Raw genomic sequence first — 14,614 nt, forward strand, 5'->3', positions numbered from 1 at the left:
ATGTCTGTATCTATATATGTATGTATGTATGTATGTATGTCTGTATCTATATATGTATGTATGTATGTGTATGTATGTATGTATGTATGTATGTGTGTGTGTATGTATGTATGTATGTATGTATGTATGTATGTATGTATACATGCATGCATGCATGCATGCGAACAAATTCTGTCTTTTTTCTCATATCTGAATTTATGGTACACTGTAAAGCCTTGATTGTAGCCTGTAAGCTTTTCCATGTTCAACCATCATCAAAGAGTTTCATTTCTTTGATTTTCATGGTAAATTAAATGTTTGCTTAAAAGCAATTTAATTTCCAATATGAACACCAAGAAATGTTGCACATCATAAGCAGACATCATGTCAAAATTAAAAAAAAAAAATCCGAAAAGCAAATGCAACTTTGCCATTCAAATTTTACCAAAATCAAACAGACAAAGAAATATTTTCTTCATTTAAATCCAAACCAATTCAAAAAGTCTTTTCAATCTTTTAGCAGCATTTTCCTATAGCATACATTTTGACTTATTGTTTAAAGTGGAATTTTTGTTGTTTTCTGTTGAGTGAAGCTATGCGAAAAGGATTCTTTTGCATTTGCTTTTGTACTTTTTACTGGGCATTATTATGCCCTTGCGAAGGGTATTAAAGTTTTGTCATGAAATGTGTAACGCATAGAACGAGACATCTTCGAGCTCATAAGGTATATATATTATCGACAGTTAATGTATTCGTTTCTTTGTCTGTCCACAACTGTCAGGCAAATCTCCACAAGAGTATTACATATTCGTCATGATATCCCTACTTTCTCGTCCTTTTCTTTCGCACCAGCTTGCAGCTGTCAACCTACTTAGATATGGTTCAAAGAATATGCTTTGCATCTTTTGGCAAGAGATTGTTGAATTTTAATTGCTCAGCCTTCCATTCGCCCTTTCGCATTCACATTTATTGCTTAATGTAAAATAAAAATATATATAAAAAAAACAAGAAGGGGATACCTTAGCATTTCAATTTTTTGACCTACCCAACCCGAAACACATCAACCAAGCGCTAACATAACCCATTTCGTCGCCCGTTTTTGCGCACAATTAGGCAACGACAAGTACAACAATAAAATATAAAGCTGCATACATGCTCTGCTGAACAGAAAGATACCCTGTAGGCAGTTTTAAATCTAAAGTCTATATACATATTAAATAATGCAACGGTAGAGCTCTTCTAGTTCCCGAGTGCAATAAGTATAGGAACTATCGTTTGCCTATAAAAAAAACTCGGTTATAGACTAGCAAAGATAATATATATATATAATAATCTATTCTAAATGCATTTTTTCCCAGAAATCTATTTACATTCTAGAATTTTCCAGTCTAACTCGTATAGTTCCTGAGTTCAATGAGTTGGGAAAGACTTAAGGAAAGTATTTAAAAAGCTTTTACAGCTCCTTCAATACGCATTTTAACAACTGTCACCTTCTCTTGCTCTATCAAACCTCTTTGGCCATTCCCATCTTTACAGGGTATTTAAAAGAAGGAATGAAACGAATGCCGTAATCAGAAAGACGTAAAAATGTTCTACAACCAGGTAACGAAAATATTTGAAATTGCTTCTTGCTTTTCCCACAACCTTTCACTTGCTTTCCACTTGCCACTTTGCCTGCCTCTCCTCCCCTGCCCCCACTTCCATGTCTTGCCTACAATCTGCCGCATGCCCCATCGCTTTGCATTTTGCTTTGGCATTCCGTCTACTCTAATGGCATAAATTCTGGCAAAGCGTCGCTTCGCTTGTATTTTTAGGTTATTTCGCCCATAGCACTTGACGACAAAGTAGACTACAACGCGCGGCTCTTAAGTTATTTTTCTTCATTTCTTTTAATACCCTGGCAGAGGGTATTGAAATCTGGTGATGAATTATGTAATGCAAAGAAGGAGATATCTCGAAATTCTCCGAACTCAATGACGGAGATATTTTTACGCACATATAACTACGACTAAATCCCGCAAGTCAGTTACACTTGAATTCTTGAGAATCGCATAGAAAGGACTTACTGAGAAATAATTTCAGCTCAGCGGGAAGTAAACATGTTATGCGTTTGGTCGAAAAACAAAATGTGTTTACGTGAGCACTCGGCAAGGGTATTCGCATAGCTGTTTTCTACATCATTTTAGTTCATTTCTTTTTCTGTGTAACGCGGCATGTTGCTTGATAAGGTTAATTGCCCGATTCGTTGGTTGATGGTAAATTTTTGCTTGTTATTCACGATTTCGTTAGCCTTTTCTATTTTGCGTGGGAGAGTGAGTGGGGGTGGGGCACATATCGAATTCTGATTTGATGCGCCACATCAGTGGCACATTACTCACACATTTTTTTTCAGCAGCACACAGCAGGCGACAAGGACATGGACATGGACATGGACAAGGACTTGGACATGTGACACAGGTCAGCGCAGCGGGAAATACTAAATATAACAGCGACAACAACAACAAACAAAAAAATGGAGAGAAGAAGTGAAATACTTGTTGTCAATGGCAGCACAAACGCATGTAGGGGAAATATATTGTGACAATGCATATTCAATTTCATCTCATTATACGACTGCTTATGGCCATCTTTTTTCTATACATATGCAAGTAAGCATATAATGGACTTAGCCATGAATACACTTAACTTAAGCTCTAAAAGAGCTCTGCAGATTACAAAACAACTTCTGTTGCTCTGGCATGCGAAAGCTATTCGCTTATAGCCTTTCTTATAATTAAGTATTGTTAATCATCCAAGTGAATTACTCAAAAGTTTCACTTCATTTTCTTTGTTCTTATTTTTCTGTGTGATGGCGGCTCGGCGGGCATGGGCGGAAGGTCTAGAACCTTTGGGCAGACTCTTTTTTTTCAGCTCTTTATATTATGTATTATATTATATTATATTATATTATTTTATGACCAATGTCTGTAAAGGATATTTTACGATATTTGAGAGTACCATTTTCACATGAATTTTGACCAAAAATCATGTTGTCTAGAGGCTAAACCAAGAGAAAAGAACCAAACCTCGTGAAAATCGGATGAGATTTGACCGAGTTATGGGGGTGGGAAATTTTGAACTATGTCCATATAGAATTTTTGAGTGTACTTTTTTAACATGAATTTTGACCAAAAATCATGTTGCCAGGTTTTGATGCCAAATTGATCTAGAGGCTAAACCATGAGAAAAGAACCAAACCTCGTGAAAATCGGATGAGATTTGGCCGAGTTATGGGGGTGGGAAATTTTGAATTATGTCTATATAGAATTTTTGAGTGTACTTTTTTAACATGAATTTTGACCAAAAATCATGTTGCCAGGTTTTGATGCCAAATTGATCTAGAGGCTAAACCATGAGAAAAGAACCAAACCTCGTGAAAATCGGATGAGATTTGGCCGAGTTATGGGGGTGGGAAATTTTGAACTATGTCTATATAGGATTTTTGAGTGTACTTTTTTAACATGAATTTTGACCAAAAATCATGTTGCCAGGTTTTGATGCCAAATTGATCTAGAGGCTAAACCAAGAGAAAAGAACCAAACCTCGTGAAAATCGGATAAGATTTGACCGAGTTATGGGGGTGGGAAATTTTGAACTAAGTCTATATACAATTTTTGAGTGTACTTTTTTAACATGAATTTTGACCAAAAATCATGCTGCCAGGTTTTGATGCCAAATTGATCTAGAGGCTAAACCATGAGAAAAGAACCAAACCTCGTGAAAATCGGATGAGATTTGACCGAGTTATGGGGCTGGGAAATTTTGAACTATGTCTATATAGGATTTTTGAGTGTACTTTTTTAACATGAATTTTGACCAAAAATCATGTTGCCGGGTTTTGATGCCAAATTGATCTAGAGGCTAAACCAAGAGAAAAGAACCAAACCTCGTGAAAATCAGATGAGATTTGACCGAGTTATGGGGGTGGGAAATTTTGAGCTAAGTCTATATAGAATTTTTGAGTGTACTTTTTTAACATGAATTTTGACCAAAAATCATGTTGCCAGGTTTTGATGCCAAATTGATCTAGAGGCTAAACCATGAGAAAAGAACCAAACCTCGTGAAAATCGGATGAGATTTGACCGAGTTATGGGGGTGGGAAATTTTGAACTATGTCTATATAGAATTTTTGAGTGTACTTTTTTAACATGAATTTTGACCAAAAATCATGTTGCCAGGTTTTGATGCCAAATTGATCTAGAGGCTAAACCATGAGAAAAGAACCAAACCTCGTGAAAATCGGATGAGATTTGGCCGAGTTATGCGGGTGGGAAATTTTGAACTATGTATATATAGGATTTTTGAGTGTACTTTTTTAACATGAATTTCGACCAAAAATCATGTTGCCAGGTTTTGATGCCAAATTGATCTAGAGGCTAAACCATGAGAAAAGAACCAAACCTCGTGGCAATCGGATGAGATTTGACCGAGTTATGGGGGTGGGAAATTTAAAACTATGTCTATATAGGATTTTTGAGTGTACTTTTTTAACGTGAATTTCGACCAAAAATCATGTTGCCATGTTTTGATGCCAAATTGATCTAGAGGCTAAACCAAGAGAAAAGAACCAAACCTCGTGAAAATCAGATGAGATTTGACCGAGTTATGGGGGTGGGAAATTTTGAACTAAGTCTATATAGAATTTTTGAGTGTACTTTTTTAACATGAATTTTGACCAAAAATCATGTTGCCAGGTTTTGATGCCAAATTGATCTAGAGGCTAAACCATGAGAAAAGAACCAAACCTCGTGAAAATCGGATGAGATTTGGCCGAGTTATGCGGGTGGGAAATTTTGAACTATGTATATATAGGATTTTTGAGTGTACTTTTTTAACATGAATTTTGACCAAAAATCATGTTGCCAGGTTTTGATGCCAAATTGATCTAGAGGCTAAACCATGAGAAAAGAACCAAACCTCGTGAAAATCGGATGAGATTTGGCCGAGTTATGCGGGTGGGAAATTTTGAACTATGTATATATAGGATTTTTGAGTGTACTTTTTTAACATGAATTTTGACCAAAAATCATGTTGCCAGGTTGTGATGCCAAATTGATCTAGAGGCTAAACCATGAGAAAAGAACCAAACCTCGTGGAAATCGGATGAGATTTGGCCGAGTTATGCGGGTGGGAAATTTTGAACTATGTCTATATAGGATTTTTGAGTGTACTTTTTTAACATGAATTTCGACCAAAAATCATGTTGCCAGGTTTTGATGCCAAATTGATCTAGAGGCTAAACCAAGAGAAAAGAACCAAACCTCGTGAAAATCGGATGAGATTTGACCGAGTTATGGGGGTGGGAAATTTTGAACTATGTCTATATAGGATTTTTGAGTGTACTTTTTTTAACATGAATTTTGACCAAAAATCATGTTGCCAGGTTTTGATGCCAAATTGATCTAGAGGCTAAACCATGAGAAAAGAACCAAACCTCGTGGAAATCGGATGAGATTTGACCGAGTTATGGGGGTGGGAAATTTTGAACTATGTCTATATAGGATTTTTGAGTGTACTTTTTTAACATGAATTTTGACCAAAAATCATGATGCCAGGTTTTGATGCCAAATTGATCTAGAGGCTAAACCAAGAGAAAAGAACCAAACCTCGTGAAAATCGGATGAGATTTGACCGAGTTATGGGGGTGGGAAATTTTGAACTATGTCTATATAGAATTTTTGAGTGTAATTTTTTAACATGAATTTTGACCAAAAATCATGTTGCCAGGTTTTGATGCCAAATTGATCTAGAGGCTAAACCATGAGAAAAGAACCAAACCTCGTGGAAATCGGATGAGATTTGACCGAGTTATGGGGGTGGGAAATTTTGAACTATGTCTATATAGGATTTTTGAGTGTACTTTTTTAACATGAATTTTGACCAAAAATCATGTTGCCAGGTTTTGATGCCAAATTGATCTTGAGGCTAAACCAAGAGAAAAGAACCAAACCTCGTGAAAATCGGATGAGATTTGACCGATTTATGGGGGTGGGAAATTTTGAACTATGTCTATATAGAATTTTTGAGTGTAATTTTTTAACATGAATTTTGACCAAAAATCATGTTGCCAGGTTTTGATGCCAAATTGATCTAAAGGCTAAACCATGAGAAAAGAACCAAACCTCGTGAAAATCGGATGAGATTTGGCCGAGTTATGGGGGTGGTAAATTTTGAACTATGTCTATATAGGATTTTTGAGTGTACTTTTTTAACATGAATTTTGACCAAAAATCATGTTGCCAGGTTTTGATGCCAAATTGATCTTGAGGCTAAACCAAGAGAAAAGAACCAAACCTCGTGAAAATCGGATGAGATTTGACCGATTTATGGGGGTGGGAAATTTTGAACTATGTCTATATAGGATTTTTGAGCGTACTTTTTTTAACATGAATTTTGACCAAAAATCATGTTGCCAGGTGTTGATGCCAAATTGATCTAGAGGCTAAACCAAGAGAAAAGAACCAAACCTCGTGAAAATCGGATGAGATTTGAACGAGTTATGGGGGTGGGAAATTTTGAACTATGTCTATATAGAATTTTTGAGTGTACTTTTTTAACATGAATTTTGACCAAAAATCATGTTGCCAGGTTGTGATGCCAAATTGATCTAGAGGCTAAACCATGAGAAAAGAACCAAACCTCGTGGAAATCGGATGAGATTTGGCCGAGTTATGCGGGTGGGAAATTTTGAACTATGTCTATATAGGATTTTTGAGTGTACTTTTTTAACATGAATTTCGACCAAATGCCAGGTTTTGATGCCAAATTGATCTAGAGGCTAAACCATGAGAAAAGAACCAAACCTCGTGGAAATCGGATGAGATTTGACCGAGTTATGGGGGTGGGAAATTTTGAACTATGTCTATATAGGATTTTTGAGTGTACTTTTTTTAACATGAATTTTGACCAAAAATCATGTTGCCAGGTTTTGATGCCAAATTGATCTAGAGGCTAAACCATGAGAAAAGAACCAAACCTCGTGGAAATCGGATGAGATTTGACCGAGTTATGGGGGTGGGAAATTTTGAACTATGTCTATATAGGATTTTTGAGTGTACTTTTTTAACATTAATTTTGACCAAAAATCATGATGCCAGGTTTTGATGCCAAATTGATCTAGAGGCTAAACCAAGGGAAAAGAACCAAACCTCGTGAAAATCGGATAAGATTTGACCGAGTTATGGGGGTGGGAAATTTTGAACTATGTCTATATAGAATTTTTGAGTGTAATTTTTTAACATGAATTTCAACCAAAAATCATGTTGCCAGGTTTTGATGCCAAATTGATCTAGAGGCTAAACCAAGAGAAAAGAACCAAACCTCGTGAAAATCGGATGAGATTTGACCGATTTATGGGGGTGGGAAATTTTGAACTATGTCTATATAGGATTTTTGAGCGTACTTTTTTTAACATAAATTTTGACCAAAAATCATGTTGCCAGGTTTTGATGCCAAATTGATCTAGAGGCTAAACCAAGAGAAAAGAACCAAACCTCGTGAAAATCGGATGAGATTTGACCGAGTTATGGGGGTGGGAAATTTTGAACTATGTCTATATAGGATTTTTGAGTGTACTTTTTTAACATGAATTTCGACCAAAAATCATGTTGCCAGGTTTTGATGCCAAATTGATCTAGAGGCTAAACCAAGAGAAAAGAACCAAACCTCGTGAAAATCGGATGAGATTTGACCGAGTTATGGGGGTGGGAAATTTTGAACTATGTCTATATAGAATTTTTGAGTGTACTTTTTTAACATGAATTTTGACCAAAAATCATGTTGCCAGGTTTTGATGCCAAATTGATCTAGAGGCTAAACCATGAGAAAAGAACCAAACCTCGTGAAAATCGGATGAGATTTGGCCGAGTTATGGGGGTGGGAAATTTTGAACTATGTCTATATAGGATTTTTGGGTGTACTTTTTTAACATGAATTTTGACCAAAAATCATGTTGCCAGGTTTTGATGCCAAATTGATCTAGAGGCTAAACCAAGAGAAAAGAACCAAACCTCGTGAAAATCGGATGAGATTTGGCCGAGTTATGGGGGTGGGAAATTTTGAACTATGTCTATATAGGATTTTTGAGTGTACTTTTTTAACATGAATTTTGACCAAAAATCATGATGCCAGGTTTTGATGCCAAATTGATCTAGAGGCTAAACCAAGAGAAAAGAGCCAAACCTCGTGAAAATCGGATGAGATTTGACCGAGTTATGGGGGTGGGAAATTTTGAACTATATCTATATAGGATTTTTGAGTGTACTTTTTTAACATGAATTTTGACCAAAAATCATGTTGCCAGGTTTTGATGCCAAATTGATCTAGAGGCTAAACCAAGAGAAAAGAACCAAACCTCGTGAAAATCGGATGAGATTTGACCGAGTTATGGGGGTGTGAAATTTTGACCTATGTCTATATAGGATATCTAATATATGTATATGTCTAACAATATATGTAGAACATGGGCAAAAACTAACACCTAGCACTCACTTTCTTTTTGGTTTTGACAACTAAGTTGACGCAAATTTGTCTTGAAGTTTGCACCTTTTAATTTGGAGCATAACTTTTAGTAAGCTTCATTGAAATGCTTTCTTCTTTGCATTTTATATATAGTTTTGGTCATAATTGTTGTTTTATTTATATCTTAAAATCTTTAATTTTGCATCCACTCCCAAACAGATCTACTTAACTTTTAACACCTTCAATAATTCCCATCTCAGTACACTTCACGTCCTTCTTTTGCTTCTATAGGAACGCAAGCTGACTCTTAACAACATTTGGACAAAACTTCCAACAATTTGGTGCGTAACACCTAAGGGCAAAAGTTTTAACAATAAAACTATTTCTACTTATTTTCATTGTTGTTCCTGCATATATAAGTGTATATGTACATGCGTGTGCATGTGTATATGTATTTATTTTTGTGTGTGGCTTTGAGTGTTTTTGTTGTCCCTGCAGCTGACCGCAAAAGCCACAACAAACAAATGCAATAAAAATAAATATATAAATAATTATGAATAGGAAAGTTGGCAGCCGAGAGAAAAAAAAAACAACATTCACGAGGCGTCTATCACATTTTTGGCCCTCCCCCCCTCTTTCATTAACTTTTTTCTTGCCTTTGTTTATGATCTTAACTCAAATTAGAAATACAATTTGTAGCAGCCGCAACAAAAGTCGCCAAAGACAAGGGGCGACACTTGAAAGTGGTTTTAATGAAATGTCCATGCAGCGGCGACTTTGAAGCTGCCCGGCAAAAAAGCAGGTCGAGCAACAAAACACACAAGAAACGGAAGCAAAACGAATATTATGATAAGGAGACCACAAAAAAAAAAAAAAAAGAGAACGGAAGGGCGGCAAGAGGAACGCGCCGCATTGAAGTGCGGCTTCACATCGAGTGGGTTTGTGGACAGTCATTAAAATGGAACTCGCGCAAATTATGCATTCCGAAAAAAAGAACTGACAAGACAAGGGTTGTCGTTGGGAGGGCGGGCTGGGGGGTGCTAGCAGGTTGAAGGTTAAGGGTTGTGGGTCGGAGGCAGGCAGCCAAAATATGTCGCCGATGTTAAGTGCTTCATTTAATTAACAAAGTTGACATGAAAGCGTGGCGCGCGCGCCATTGGGGGATATACCATGCGCATCCTTGCACCCGGCCACTCCCCCTCCCCCCCCCCCCCCCTCCCCTCCCATTCAGAACGTGTGCACCCTCGTCTTTATTTTGCCCGCTTTTTTTTTTGTATGTTGCCTCAGTTGTTTGCGCTGCTTTTCTTTTGCTATTAATTGTTTGTGTGAGTTGGACAGACAACACGTGGCGTATACGCATTGCCATATTACTCATACGCCAGGTGTGCTTGTGATGCTTAACTTGATTAGAAATTCGTATAAGTTTCGATTTTGACTTCCGGCAGGCGCTTCACATTGTATTTGACAGCATTTAATTACAAGACAACACACGGGCAACAGATCAAAAGGTCGCATATTGTACAGTACGAAGTTTGATTAATTGCCGAATAGCCACACCCCCACCCAACCCGAACTAAACCCCCGCCCAACCGCCCAACCGCCCACGGCTCTTGTTTGTCTGTTGCGTATCTTGCAGTTACAATCTGTGGCTATTATTGAACAACAGCTGCGCATTTCTCAGAGCCTGGCCATAAAAGTGCGAATGATATCGGTTCAACAAAATGTGCGTATTATTATTATTATGATATTTAGTATGCTTTTATTTTATTTGCTATCTGGTATCTCGGGGCGTTCATAAACAACGCGTCATATTTACTTTTCATCACTTGCACAAATATGCCAGCGTGATTTTTGGCATTTTTTCACCGAAAACCACAAGAGCAAATAATATTGACACACAAAATATATCAACGCAATTTAATTTGCTTAAGTGTGCAGGTAAAGGTCGTGAGTTTCAAGGCTGAAAAGTTTTTTGGAACTATTTACAATGGAAAATGGCTTTGAATTATAAATAGATATGTTGGCTTTAAAAAGGAGTTGAGGTAGGAATGGGAGAGGACATTCAATAGGTGAAATATTTGCAATCTGTGTATACTTTATGAGTTTGAGCTCTTGTAAGATTGGATACATTTCTATTACTTGTATGAAAATGGGAGATATTGAAAAAATATATTATAAGTTCGTTTTGCGTATGGCATATGAGAATATTTATTGTAAAATTCAAAGAGTTGGATTTAAGATCGACGACAAACACGTCTAAAGCGCACTAAGCTCGTTCTTATTCAGAAAATGTTTAAATAACAGTGGATTTTCTCTCTGACTGCGGCATTTATCATTCTGGAAGGGCGGATACTATGTCCTAGCCTAAAGTCCAAAACAAATCTGAATTTTCATAAAGATCTCTGATTTTGAAACGGATCGAACACATAAGATAAACTGTAAAAAGCTTTCATGAAACTGTTTTCCGCTAATTTTCCACAGTTAAGGGTGGAAATCAAACAATTCAGCGATTGTTTTCACGTTTTCATTTGAAACGTTTTTTCATTAAGTTCTTATGTAGGTATATCAAAATAAGCTTGAAACCGATTGGAGAAAAGCTGAAAACCTGGCCCGCACAACATCTGACTAGCCTATTTCAACAAGGAGGTGTGGAATTTGCGAAAAGCGTGAAACAGGTCTCAGATTAATTTTCTTTACACCCAAAACTGCGCCCATTCAAGCCTCGACACGCGATTATCAAGAAAGAGGGATGGGTTTTCCGAAATGAATTTGAACAAAGATCTTGAGTTTAAGCGCGATCGAATCGTAAGCATCGCAACTTTTCCACACTTGCGCGTGGAATTAGTCAAAAGCCCGCCTTAGCGTGAAACTTCATCGCATAAGTTAACGATGGTGGAAAGTCGGCAGGCAACGTGAATACCCTTACGCTTGCCTTGAATATTTTAAGCGCGCTTGCCTTGAATATTAACCAACTAATTAAGCTATGCATTAAAATACATTTTAGATAACTGCAACTTTTTCAGGTACGTTAAACACATGCATGTTAAATGATTAATGATAAATGCGTTTAATAATTAAATAACAATTAAAATGTTTGGGTCATAAACTGCATAATAAATCATGAATGTAATATATGAAATTATTGCAAGGTAATTATAATGGGAACTCACCTGTCAAGGTGGCAATCCTTGTTTTTTTTTTCGTTTCGCGCAGCTCGTTTTTATATTTGCAGAATTTTACACATGAAATAATTGAGTTTTTATGAAATTGTCGCGTTTTATATATATCCTTTTTTTTTTGTTTTTCAAAGTAAATTCCTTGTTATGGTATTTATTTAAGCAGAATTTTGTGCACTATTTGAACGCTTTTTTTTTATTATTTGTGTGGCAGCTGCAGCAGCGAAAAACATTGAAAGGCGTATTTAATGTGGCATGTCTAAACGATCGTAAAAAACATGGTTAAAGTGCTTGCAGAGGAAACATGTGTGTTGTGTTGTTGTGTGTGTTGGTGTGTGTGTGTGTGTGTGTGTGCAACAGTTGCCATTTTATGGCTGTGGCAATAATAAAAAAAATAAATAAAATTAAATTGCAGACCACGCAACAGTTTGCAATTATGTGCAAATGCACAGAAGTCCAGTTCAGCAAACGTTAAGCAGACGCCCAGCTCTTGGCCAATTTGTTGTTAATTGTTGCTGCTGCTGCTGCTGCTACAATAACATTTATTTCAATTGAACTTTAGTTTTGCAATTTGTCACAGCGCGCACTTTTACAACAGATGTGAGTGCACTCACAATGGCCATTCATTTAGTCACTTTATTCATCAGCCTCAACGCCTTCTTCACACTGTTACAATTTTTTTTTGTAGCTGTTGATTGCGATTACTTTTTGCCTTTCCGCTTTGCTACTGCTAGTGCAACCTTCTGCGACGCCAGCCAACTGCGAACTGAACTGCTCCAGTTTCGTATTTCACCTTATAAAGTGCAAAGCGTAGCGAAGCGTCGCTGCTCCCGTGTTATCCTTATAGGCGAGTCCCGACTGGCTGTGCCTGTCTGCTTCCAGCTAGCCGTTGGTTTGATAAGAAGCCGCATTGGTGTGCGTGTGCTTGGCGCTCTCGCCTCGCACATTGCTGAGCGCATGGGAGAGTGCGAGAGCGTGAGCGGAGCTATTGGAAAGTGAGAGCGTATTTGGCGATGTTTCTCTTTGCCAAGCTTTTGCCAAGAAGTTGTGTTTAGCTGTTCGAAAGATTTGAAAATATGAATTTCTTTAAAAAAAAACTTGATTAATATAATTGACAATTATAAACTAAATTGAAAAAAAAAAAATATATATATTTAGCAATCAATTTTAATCCAATCAGAGTAATTTTTATGATGTTAGTTTATTATTTGTATTTTTCAAAACGTATTTGCTGCAAATCCATAAATATTTAAATCTCAATTATATTTGAAGGATTCTTATCGACTTTTTCCAAAACGTAATTATTTATTTTTATTATTATTATAAATAATTAATTGCTCAAATTTACTCATAATTTTTACATAATAAAAATTGTGTTTGTTCAAATTATTTTTATCATTTTGTAGTTTTTCATTTTGACTTTTATTTCAATTTTAATTTTGATTGATAAAAACTCGAAACAAATTCGACGAATTTTCCTTGTTATGATATTTTTTGTATAATTTCACCAATTCCTCTATTTTCTTTTTTTATTTCATAATTTTCTTGCCCATTTAACATTTTTTATATTTAATCTTAAACTTCATTCATTTCAGCTTTTTTTTTCAAAACGCAGTTACATTTATCTAGCTAACTCGCTCGCTCATCGTGCCTCTCTCTCTCACACACGCACGCACTCCAGTTTTGATGCTACGCAGTTTCGAGTTTTGGGTGTGAGCTTTCATGAATGAACACCCTCCTGTTGCATTTGTTTTTATTGTAAAAAGTAGGTAAGCATCTGGCTGGCTCTCGTTCTCCCGCTCACACTCACACACAGACAAGTGCCTGGCCCTGAAGTTCAAGATGAAGGTTATGCAGCAACAACCAAGCAAAAACTCAAACGTAAAAGTTGCACACGAGCGTATGTATGTGTGTGTGTGTGTGTCGGGGAGCGCGAGCTTTTTTGCTCTCACGCGCTCATTCTATGTTAGTCGTGCGCTCTCGCTCTGGCGCTCGCCTAAAACATCGCCCACTGCTAACATGTTGCTGTCCAGCTCGCGAGTCGCGACATTCGCGTCGTTTTGTTTTGTTTTCAGTGTTCGCTTTTTTTGAATTACTTTTTTGTGTGCGTGTGTGTGCGACACCAAGCAATGGCGCTGCCTGCATTCCTCTCCCCCCTTGTGCTCCTTTGTAGCCTTAGCTGTTTCTTTGGTTACGCATTTCTTCTGGCGCCCGCCTTGTGACCCAATTTCGTGCCTTCACGTACACGGCGCTCAGCTGGAACAGTTGGCATCGGACACAGGCAACGGCAACGGCAGCGGCAACGGCAGCGGCATGCCTGGCATTAAAGGCATTTGGTTTGCCCACAGATTTTGCAGTCATTCCTTGCGCTTGATTGGCTTTGTGCCGTTTTTTGCGTGCTATCACATTTTGAGCATGAAACAACAACAATCAGAGCAGCAGCATCAGCAGCAGAGGAGGGGGAGGGGTTGTAGGCAGGGAATTGAAGCTCACATATTTGCATAGTGCATGAGGGCGTGAGGGCTTGCTACGTGGCGTATGCTTGATGCTCGCTTGCTGCCAATTACTTGTCAACATGTCGCGCTCCAGCAGCCAACCAACTAACTGTGATTGATTGTCTATACGTGTGTGTGCGGGTGTGCGAGTGTGTGCGAGTGTGTGTGTCTTTGTATTGTTGTCAGTGCATAGCTGAATGGGCAGCTAGCTACCAAAACTGCAGCCCGGCTGCCAAACAACTAAAAACTAAGCAACTAAGAATGCTTTAGTTGAGCGTGTCCGTCTAAGAAATACCCTGTTATGGCAGCTTAAGATTGCTGTTGATTTATGTTTTCTAATATCCTTTTTTCTGAAAATATAGCTTTCAAAAAAACTTCTGTGTTTCAACTATTCAGGTTTCAGCTCGTACCAGAATGGAGGATATATCATATATATATCTCACCAACAGATTTTACTCAATACT

Source organism: Drosophila novamexicana, unplaced genomic scaffold (assembly GCF_003285875.2).
Source record: "Drosophila novamexicana strain 15010-1031.04,08,12 unplaced genomic scaffold, DnovRS2.1 tig00000644-arrow-pilon, whole genome shotgun sequence".
Classification (NCBI taxonomy): Eukaryota; Metazoa; Arthropoda; class Insecta; order Diptera; family Drosophilidae; genus Drosophila; species Drosophila novamexicana.